The sequence below is a fragment of the Nicotiana sylvestris genome, chromosome 5 (genome assembly GCF_000393655.2).
Source record: "Nicotiana sylvestris chromosome 5, ASM39365v2, whole genome shotgun sequence".
Classification (NCBI taxonomy): Eukaryota; Viridiplantae; Streptophyta; class Magnoliopsida; order Solanales; family Solanaceae; genus Nicotiana; species Nicotiana sylvestris.
Genome location: NC_091061.1, coordinates 177,550,705 through 177,562,190, shown reverse-complemented (window position 1 = coordinate 177,562,190; position 11,486 = coordinate 177,550,705).

The following is an 11,486-nucleotide window of genomic DNA, read 5'->3' as shown; positions in this document are numbered from 1 at the left end:
CAAGGACGAACCTTCTCAGCGCGATCTGCGTGCCAGTTCTATGCGGTCCGCGCTAAAGCCACGCGGTCGTAGTCCAAAATAGTGCGGACCGCGTTGGCTTATTCAGAGAAACATGTGTGGGTATCAGTATACTGCGCGGACCGTGTGCCTTTTGTTGCGGTCCGCGCCCTTCTGTCTGTGTAACTGTGTCTGCAACTGTGCATTCAACTGAAATGTTTATTTCATATTATATGCTTCTACTAACAATGTTAGACACGTATTTCTTGCAGACAATGGTTCAAAAGCAAGTGGCTAAAAAATGAGCGGGCAAACAAATACCACCAGGGAGAGGTGGTTCCTCCCGTGGGGGAAAAGGAAAAAGAATTGTAAAGTTGAATCCTCAAACCCGGGAAGCTGATAGAGCTGCAGCTCACTCCACGGGGAATGAGTATGCACCTTCGAGGAGTGTCACTTCAGAGTCTGCCCCCACACACATGTCCACATCTTTTCAGCTACGGGATTCTCTATCTCCTGGTCGTGCTGATGTAGCCACTTAAAAGGCCGGTAAATGTCATCTCGGACTCGTCTGATGAGTCCGGAGCAGAAAAATCAAATAAGAACACCTACTCCACCTCTCCCACAGCTTCACTATCAGGGGAAAGTTGTGGATATGTCGAAGGAGGTGCACCACAAGTTGGAGGCATATAGAGGACCAAGCGACCGGGGGCATGGGAAGATAGATTTGTCAGTGAGGTCGCTTTCCACAAATTCAGGGAATGGTGGCCCAAGAGAAAGTTGATTCCGGAAAGGCGGTTCATAGATGCCGATCTTGTCCCACTCAACCCTCATGTGCAGGCACAATTCCGCACTAGAGAGGGGTGGGGATTCTTCAAAGAGCGAGTTGAAATTGAAAATGAGCACATGGTGAAGGAGTTTTATTGCAATGTCTACCACACAGTTCGGGACTCCAAAGCAACAAAAGTGAGGGACAAGATCGTGATATTTGATGGGAAGTCGCTGAATGACTTCTTAGGGTTTGAAGAAGAGGATGAGTCTCAGTATCTTGAGAAGCTGGCAATGAAAGAGGAGGTTCGTCCGTGGTTGGCCGAGCATTTAGCAGCTCCAGGTATAGTCCCTGTGTGGTTGAAGGCACAGGAAAAGATTTTTCGGAACACCCTCAACTTTGAAGCAAAAGGGTGGTTGACCTTCGTGTGTAGTATACTTGACCCGTCTACACACGATCACTCTGTTCCCCTTCCTCGGGCTGTCTTGGTAGCATCTATCATGGCGGGTTTCCCTCTGAATGTAGGCAATATAATGTCGAGAGTGATTTCTACTGTCGGTAATGAGACAAAAACAAACTACCCTTTTCCGAACACACTCTCCCTTTACTTTAAAGAGTTGAAAGTGAAGAAGAAAAGATATGATGTTACGGTACCTCCAGTGGCCCCCTACTCGTGGTATGATCAGTTGGGTCCGGACAACCCAAAGAGAGGCAAAAAGACTCAAGCTTCCACCCCCTCCGCACCTGGCCAGTCTGAAGAGCCAGTTGCTACTGAGCAGTGCCCTAAACCCACTACTGATGAGGCACTTCCCCCAGGCCCTTCCTCCACAGCTGATCCATCTGTCGCAGCTGATCCGGTGATTCCTTCATCAAAGACTCACCGGTTCACTGCCAACCAGCTCACTCACTCCCTTGCCAGTTTAAACAACTGGATGTCAGTTGCGACATCCAAGTTGTCTACTTTGACCATTGTTGTGCAGGCACAGGGAGCACCAGCTACTATTGATATTCCCTCCTCCATTGAGGATGCATTGAAGAAGATCCTGGCTAACCAGGAAAAGATGATGGTGACGCAGGATGCCTTGACTAAGGCGGTTGGGGAACATGGAAAGGCGTTGGAAAAGTTGGCTCGGGAGTACAAGAAGCTAAGGAAGCAGAAAGCTTCCAAGGAGTCAGTTGCACAGTTGAGAGTGGATGTGGACAAGCTGCTAACGGATCAGATACCACTCGACTTACTATTTGGAGATCCAGCTGGAGAGCCAGCAGCAATGCAGCCACAGGCAGAGGAGGATAGGCCAAGGAAGAAGAGAAAGCTCCCTAGCACAGAGGGAATAGTGATCGAGGTGGCTCTAACTCAGGTGGGCCCGTCTAGTAATACAGATGTTGAGCCCTCTTCAGTTCTACCAGTTGATGAGCCGAATCAGGAGCAGACACCTGTCCCAGCAGCACAGCAGCAGCAGGCTGGGGACCAGTTTGATGAGGCTTGAGGGGCCGCTCTATATCCTTTGCTGATTTTTGTTGTTTTATCTGGTAATTAGCATTGGGACAATGCTAGCTTTTATTCATGGGGGTGTGACCCTACTATTTTGATTAACTGTTGGATTACTGTACATATTATCTTTACATTTAGCTTGTTGACATTAGTAATTGGTAGATGGTTTGTATATAACTGTTCATTCCAGATGCTCTTTAGATTCGATGTATATATTCATTCCCCCCTGGTTGTATATTCTACTCCCCTTTTGTAGATATTCATTTGGTTTTCATTTTGTTTTTCTATTTCTCGTTAAAATTCTTCGTCTTAGTTGCAAAGTTAGGCTCGGAGCCTTTTTGTCTTGTTTTGGTGTTTGAAATAAGCCCTTGGTTTTCTTAATGCCACGGTTCTTTCCAAGGGTAGAGGTTGTGCCAACCGGGTGGCTCTTCCCAATGATAGATGGCGTGACAACCTTCTTAAGGGTTTGAGTCCGTTTTTTATTTTTATTTTTAATTTTCAAGTTTTTGTAGTTAAGGGTACCTCAGGCAAAGCTTCACTTGGGCTAGCACATTTGCCTTTGATCCTATGGTCAAAGACATTATGTTGTGTGTAGGATGGTGAAAGTTGTGGCCTTGAGACTCTTGTGTTGACCAAACAATCATCATGTGGTCATTTTGGGCCATTGTGCGCTTGAATCATATCTAAGGTCGTTGTGGGCCCTCGACTCCGTCTTAGGCAATCCTTGAGTGTGTGTAGTGAGAATTCGAATCGTGAGCCCAAGTACCGAGCCGATGGTCTAGAATTTTCCCTGAATGTTTGTTGAGGTGAAATCATAGGTGAAACTCGCCTTGAGACGTGATAATAGGCTTTCCTTGATCCAAAATGCAAAATTTGAACAATTTCCATGACCTACCAATGAAATAATCCCTAGTTCAACCCTTTTGAGCCTTAAACCTTTTTTGTTCATGAACCAAGCTACAAGCTTATACCTGTTCTTAACGAAACCCTCTCTTGGCACCCAAATCTTCCCTTGAGTAAATGGCAAATGTCTAAGTTTGGGGGAGAGACAAGAAAGGCATCAATATGGTAAAAAGGCGCAAAAGCAAAAAGAAAAGGAAGGCAATGAAAAAAAAGACAAAAAGACAAAAAGAAAGACAAAAATGAATAAGAACCAAAAAGGGAATCCAAGGACAACAAAAAAGTAAAAAAGGTGTGGAAAAGTGATAAAAAGGAGAAAGGGTTTGAATTGCAAAAGAAAGAGTGACAATGTGTCTCTCTAACCCCTTGAAGGAATTGAATTACTCAATTGAGCCAAGAAAGTGTGCCAAAATAAATCAAAAGAAGTGTTTGAGGGAAGATTGAACCCATTTGAACAAAAACACGTCCTACCTTTACCCAAAACCTTCACAAAAAACTCCTCAAAAGCCCTATATGATCTTGAGTTGAGGGAAGCCAACATTAGTGGATACTTACATAAGGGGCAAGCATATGGTACTTAAAGCCGGACTTAGGGCCTTTTCTTTGTGAGAGATGAGAGAGAAGTCCATTCACCTCGATTTGTGTGCAAATACTCTAAAAGGTGAGGTTCACTCAGGGAAAGTCGAGGATGTGTGAGTTTGGGTTCCACAATGACCAAAGAAATTGAGAAAGGTTCCTTGATGAAATGTGTCAACTCTTGATGCTCTTGTGTCGCACTTGATCCACAAGTTTTCAAAGTTTGAATGTGTTAATGATGCATTCGCATTGAAGGCAATTATTAGTCCCAATTGATGCTTGTTGAGGTTACTTTAGGATAAACAGGAATTACTTGGGTGTTTTCCATTGAGGGATAGGTCTCATTTTATTTGCTTGAGGACAAGCAAAGGTTTAAGTTTGAGGGAGTTGATAACTGTGATTTCTACATGTTTTATACTCATTCTTACCTGAGCCTTTTGCATTAATTGCCATATATTAGTCCCAAAATGCTTACAAATTACACTTGATTGCAGGTTTGAGCGACAAGATGATAAATATCAAAGATCGGCTCAAAAAGGAGTGAAATCTGCCAAGTGTCAAAAGACAACTGAAGTGGGGAACAAGATGACCTGCGCGGACCGCACTGATTTGGTGCGCGGCCGCGCAGGAGAGTTCAGAGACTTTGCAAGTATGAAGTCAAGCCACGCGGTCCGCAATCAATTCCATGCGGTCCGCACTGATGGAAGTTCAGAGACCCAGAAAATCAAGGCAAAAGCCCACGCGGCCGCACATCAAATCAGTGTGGTCCGCGTGGGTAAAAGTTCAGAGAGTTGAGTTTTGGGCAAAATCTACTACGTGGTCGCATCCCATTTCTATGCGGTCCGTGCGTCTTAGCCTATGCGGCCGTGTGACATATATGTGCGGTATGCATCCCTCAGTTCCAGAAGCAAGACTTGAAGATTTATTGCCCTCCGCGGCCGCGTGACATTTGTACGCGGTCCGCGCCAGACCCTCAGGGGTATTTTTGTCCAGTTTTTTTTGTGTAGTATAAATAGAACATTTTACTTTTTAGCAGGGGGAGATTTGTTTTAGAGAGCATAGAGCAGCTGAACTTGAGATTTCATGAATTTACCTATTTTGGGCAATCTCTTCTAGTATTAACGTGGATTTGAGTAGATTAACATTGTAGTTAATTGTTATGTCAATTTCATCTATTATTTCTTCAATTTCTGTTCCTATTATGGCTAGCTGAACCCATTAGCTAGGGTTGTGGCTCAACCCTAGTGTGGGTAATTAATGGGTGTGATTGTTTAGTGCATGAATGATGTTGGGTATTTGTTATTTGAATTAATCTTATGTTTTCATTAAGATTTGGTGGTTGCAAACACTAAGTCTAGCTTAGTGAGTCTTGACTCTTCTTGAGAAAGAGAGTCTATGACCCCAAGATTAATTCTAACAAGGAATTGGGATGGACCCATGAGAATGGTAGTCCCAATTAACGGGTTAAACCTCGAGAGAGTAATTACCCAACTTGAACCATAAGTTGCTTGGGCAAATTGGCCTACCCAATTGGTCTCGAGAGAGTCAATTGGGCAAAATCACTCTCTCTACCGAGAGGTGTGAGAGTGAGTGCAAAAGTGCAATGGTTATAGCATAAGTCCCATATTCATCATTCTTGCATTAGGAATCTCTACTCATTAGTTGACCACCTAGGTACATGCCACGGCCCTAGTGCCTTTCTCTATATTGCAAACAACTTAGAATCATAATTTTAGCATAACTTAGCTTTACAATTATAGTTGATAAATTGTAGCTATTAATCAAAAGAAAACCAAAAATGTTAGAAGATCAATTAGGAGCTAAAACATAGTCCTAGACTATACAAACACGCAACTCCAAATTGAAGTTTCCTGTGGAAAATTGACCCCTATACCGCTATTGGGTAAAAGTATTAGCGCCCACTCTTCCTCAGGTCGAGTCCGCTGCGATCACCCCCCTTGAAGAACAGAATGGCGATTTATTTTTCAAAGTTGTTGGTTGAAGTTGGGAGCCCGCCCATATAATAGAGGAATACATTTCAAGTCAGTAAAGCAGAAGAATCCAACCAGAACCCCTAGCGGGAAACAACAAGAATCCCCAGCAGAGGAAGGAAGTCCAAGACTCGATGGAAAAATAATGCGAAAAGGAAATAAGCAGTTCGAGATCAGCAGTCAAGGGAGAATACAAGACAAATCGGAAGTAAAGAAATACCAGAGGAGTCACCGAGACATCAAAGCAACAAGAGACACAAGAGCATGATCTAGATAAGATTTTGTAATTCATAGACTATGGTCTAGTCTAGCTTCTTGTTTTCTTTCAGCATGGTGTAATAAGGAGGTCAGCAAGCAGTAAAAACAGCATGCAACAGCAACAAAATTACAGTCCCATGGTAGTCCCAGCTACCAAAACTTTCTGAACTACATTAACTTGATTCCCTTTTAGCCAGGGATATGTAGGAAACCTTCGAAGCAAAGATTCGGTTAAATCTTTCAAAAAATGCTTCACACGGAGTACCCGAACAGGCAAAAATCGCTCGTATCCGCTCACTTTATCTTTGCACGAAAACTCTTCATGTTTTCGGGCAAAGAGGGGTAGCTGTGAGCACGTGATTTTTGCCCTGTATGAGAATTACTCCCAAAAAATTCAAAATAAAACAATTTTTCTTTGTGCGCAATTTTTGAATTTTCGTGACATTTTTTTGATAATTATTTGTATTTTTTCCTAAACATGTTAATGTGTTAAATTAATAAAAAATCATAAAAATATGTCGCATCTGCATTTGATATTAATTAAGTTTGTTTTACAAAACGAAAAAATCATAAAAATAATGTATGTTACATTTTTAGCATTTAATGTCCAAATTGTGTGATTTTATCGTTAATCGCTATTTAATTGTGTGTTAATTGCTATTAAGAGTTAATTAGTATTTCTAGATAATGGGTTTTATAATTTAATCTTACCATTTTTTAGCTTTATTATTTAGGAAATTGAATAAATAGATAAGAACAAAAACGGAAGAAGGCCGGATAGGGCCTTTTCTTCAATTTTAAACCACCAGCCCAAAGATACCCAACCTTCCCCTACGACCCGGTCCATTTCAAACCAGGTCGACCCAGTCCATAACCCCAAAGACCCAACCCCTTTCTTCATTTTCTCATTTTTTCATTTCCCTAACCTAAAAAACCCTAACCATCTGCCCCCCTCTCTTCTTCTTCTCCAAGCTTCACCAAGAACCCCTCCCATGGTTGCCTTCCCCCCGTCTTCCTCCTTCAACCACGACCACCCTAGCATCTCACCATGTCGACGTAAAGCAGCCCCACAACCACCTCTTCGTCGAATTCTTCAACAGAAACACACACGTACACAGCTCCTTCGTCATGACCACCGTCGACTCTAGCAGCCATGGCTGCTGCTTCATCTCCGTCAGCGTCATTACCACCCATCATCCATCATCGAGCTCCATCTCCAGCAACCATGGCTGGTGTCTTCGTCTTCGACCTCCGGCAACGATCGCCTGAAGCAAGCCCCAGCATCCCACCACGTCGATGTGAAGCAGCCCCACGACCATGGTTGTTGCTTCATCGACGTCCAGCTCCTCCAAACGACCAAACCAGTGACCCCCACCCTTCCGCTTTATCTTCTTCGTGGCCTTCACGTTCCAAACACACTAAACAGTCGCCTCCAGCCATCGTCCTTGCTCCTCCCCGTTCCCCGACGTGAGCCGCTGCTGCGTACAGCTTCACCAGTTGCCTCATCTTCGTCGACGTCCAGCTCCTCCATCGACGGACTGCCCAGCCTACTGTCGTGTTGCTGCTGCTTCGTCGTCCAGTTTCGTCGCCTGAAATCAACCGGAAAATATACAAAATTTCCGGGCAGATTCGAGTTATTTTGGTTTCAAAGTTTCCGGGCAGATTGGTTTCCTTTTGAGTTCGTCGTCGTTCCGATCCGGTTAGTGGGTTTAAGTTTCATTTCTGTCCGTATTTTGTTTGATATTCTCGGATCTGAAATCATTATATGTTTCATTCTTTTTTTTGTTCGTGTTTATCGTTTCTTGATTATTTCTTTAGTTTGTTTCATTTGTTCTCGTTTATTTTTTATATATATAGAAATTGTTAGTTTAATTGTGTGGTTAGATTTAAGTTGAAGTTCAATTTATTATTTCTTCAGTTTGTTTTATTCATTTAAAAGAATTTAGTTTTAATATAGAAGTATGTTAGTTTGATAACTTGAATCCTTCGTTTTGACTGTAATGTTGTTAGATTTAGTTTGAGGTTAAATTGGTTATTTAGTTTAGTGATTTGAATCTGTTTATTTGTTCCGTTTAAGCTTAATTTGAATTTGAACTCAGTAAATTGAATATGCTTGTTTGTTATTGTTGTTAAATCTGAAAATAGGATGTTGTTTAAAAACATTGTTCAGTCAAAATGATTCCGGTCGTTTCTTTGTTGTTCACCATTTAGTTTGAATTTGTTGATTGAATTTGATTAAGAATTGGTTATAGCTGCTATATTTTGGTTAATTGATTAGGTGAATTGGTTATAGCTGTTAATTTGATTTTAGTTCTTAGATAATTTTTGAAGTTTGAACAGATTTTTGAATCTGGACAGTAACAGTAGTTTTAGGGGTAATACGGGAATTAACCAATTGCAGATTTATTTAATTTAAGTGCTCCGCCCACTAAGCTCTAATAATAGTAAAATATTATAGTGGGGGACAAGACATATGGTAGTGGGGGACAAGACATAATGATGTAAAGTAAAAAGGAAAGGGGATAATGATGAGGTCTTCTTTGACCACTCAAAAAGGGGGAACCGTGGGGTCCGCGTTGACTGCTTTTACTTAAGTAAAAATTAGAAATAGTATAGGTAATAATAAAAGTTAAAAGTTATACATAGTAGAAGAATATTGGGAAAAAGGTAAAAAAAAGAGGTAAAAGGGGTAGTAAGAATAGTTTAAAGTAAAAAGGAAAGAGGTAAAAAGAAAAAGGGAGTCTTGCTTTGGATATAAGAGGACTCATTTGACACTTAGGAAAAAAAAGAAAGGGACTGAATTTGGAGATAGAAATTTCAGAACCAAAAAAGAGATAAAACAAACTTTTAATCTTGAGAGTGTTGGACTTCGAATCTTAAAAGAACAAAAATCAGAATTATCCCAGAGCCTCTTCTGTCTTTTTGGGTTCATTCTGTCTTGTCTGTGAAAGTTATTGAGATTTTCGGGTCTTTGCTTGGTTTTCCTAAGTCTGGTTGATTTTTGGGTTACTGCTCCACCGGTTTGCAAACTCTGTACCTGGGCTATTACTGTCGCTAGACTGTTGTTGTTGTGTTGTTACAACTGCTGCTGATTCTCATCTTCATCTTCTCATGTTTCCAATACCATGTGCACGACTGTAATACTAGCTATTGCAAGCTGAAAATGTGAAAGCATGAATACATATGAAGAATGGAACTTTGAAGTTTTAGTTTAGCTTTTTCCTTGTTTCTTTTACTGATTGTATTTAGGTTATTTCAGGTATTATTATTTTATAAATTTCTATCGCTTTGCATAACTAGGCATCTTATAGTGATGTATTAAATAGTACTCTGTTTTAGTTTGGTTATTAGGTAGTATATGTTTAAGCATGTTCCTTACCGTCAAACTGTTTAATAATTGGAATAAGAGGAAAATAACATAAGTTGGTCTTTAAGTGAATCGGCTTGGCAAAACGGGTTAATTCACTAGCTATGAAGGTTTTAATATTGTCAACAGTAGGTTAATCGTGAACGGGTAGCTAAATTTAATTAAGGCGGGATTTGAGTTCAAACAAGACTAGATAATGTCCAAGTTTAATAAACTTTCTAATAAGCTTTAGTAATTATGGTTAAATCTAGTTTCAAATGGTCGGGAATAATTAATTCCAATAGTTTTTTTTATAACAATGCAAGCTTCAATCTAGCTATATTTGATTTCTTTTGAATATTAGTTGCCGAATTTCTTATTTTATTTACAATTTCGAATTTTTTTTTAGTAAAATTCCTTTCCATTAATATTTGTCTTAATCTAGCAATTAGTATGTTACGTTTTCTTAATTTTTTGAAAGCTCCTAATTAATTAGGATTTTCTTTCTTTATTTTAGAGACTAATTTTAATAGAAAAATGTAGTCATTTTAGGATTGTCCATTTAAAAAATAAATGAGATGAGCCTCGCCTAGTAAAACGTATAGATTGCGGGGCCCTCACAAATGTATGTATTAATTACTTAGAACCCGGGATCGGCCGCTTAGCGAAATTCACGGCTTTTTCCAAAATAACCACGCGCTAGTCGTTTTAGGCACGCATTTTAATAATCTTACCTTCTTAAACTCGGGTGTGCATTTCATGCGACCCAAATCCAAATCCCAAAACATTGAATAAAATGTGTTCCGGATTGCGGGTGCATTTCATGTGATGCAATCCAAAGGCATGTTTTAAACGATGTTCACATTCTTAAAAAAATAATAATAATAATAAAAGCGGCTAAAAGTTAAAATTTGCACATAAGTTCATAATCGTATAAAAACCAGATATTTAAGTCAAATGTGACAGTGGAGCGACCGTGCTAGAACCACGGAACTTGGGAATGCCTAACACCTTCTAGGTTAACAGAATTCCTTATCCGGATTTCTGGTTCGCGGACTGTTAACAGAGTCACTCTTTTCCTCAATTCGAGATTAAATCGGTGACTTGGGACACCATAAAACTCCCAAGTAGCGACTCTGAACTAAATAAATAAATCTCATTTCGTTAATTGGAAAAACTCCCTCTGCGCCCTTGCGGCGCGGGTAAAAAGGAGGTGTGACAGCCATGACTATTCCTCATTTTTTTGGCATTTTAGGGCCATAAAACTGGAATTCAACACGATTTTCAATTTTTCGTGTGCTAATGTCCACGTCATCTTTCATGAATTCGAGCGATCGGTCCCCAAACAGCTAAATATTTGTAGGTCCATCAGACTAACGAACCATAGTCATTGCGTAGCCATGATCGTAGCTCGTTTTTGGCGTTTTAGGGCCAGAAAATAGGAATCCGGCACGATTTTTGATGTTTTGTGTGCAATGTCCACGCCATCTTCATGAATTATGGTGACCGGTCCTGAATCGCCTATAATTTTGTGGGCCTATTAGAAAAGAGCTAAAGAACAATAGTCAATGCTTAGTGATGACTTTTTCTCTTTTTTGGCATTTTAGGGTCGCAAAACATGAATTTAGCACGATTTTCGATTTTTTGTATGCTAATGTCCACTTCATCTTCATGAATTCGGGTGACCGGTTCCGAATCGCCTAAATATTTTTGGGCCCATTAGAAATGACCTAATGAACCGTAGCTATTTCCTCGCCATGGTCGTTCCTTTTTTTGGAGTTTAGGACCATAAAACATGGAATTCAACACGATTTTCAATCTTCGTGTACTATCTACGTCATCTTCATGAATTCGATCGATCAACCCCGAAAAGCCTAAAATTGTATGGGCCTATCAGAAATGACTTAATGAATCATAATCATTTCGTCTCCATGATTGTTTCTCTTTTTTGGCATTTTAGGCCCATAAAATAGGAATTCAGCACGATTTTCGATTTTTCGTGTGCTAATGCCCATGTCATTTTCATGAATTCAGGAGACCGGTCCCAAATCGCCTAAAATTTTGTGGGCCCATCATAAACGACCTAATGAACCATAGTCATAACTTTGTCATGATTAATCCTAGTTTTTGGCGTTTTAGGGCCATAAAAAGGGAATTCAG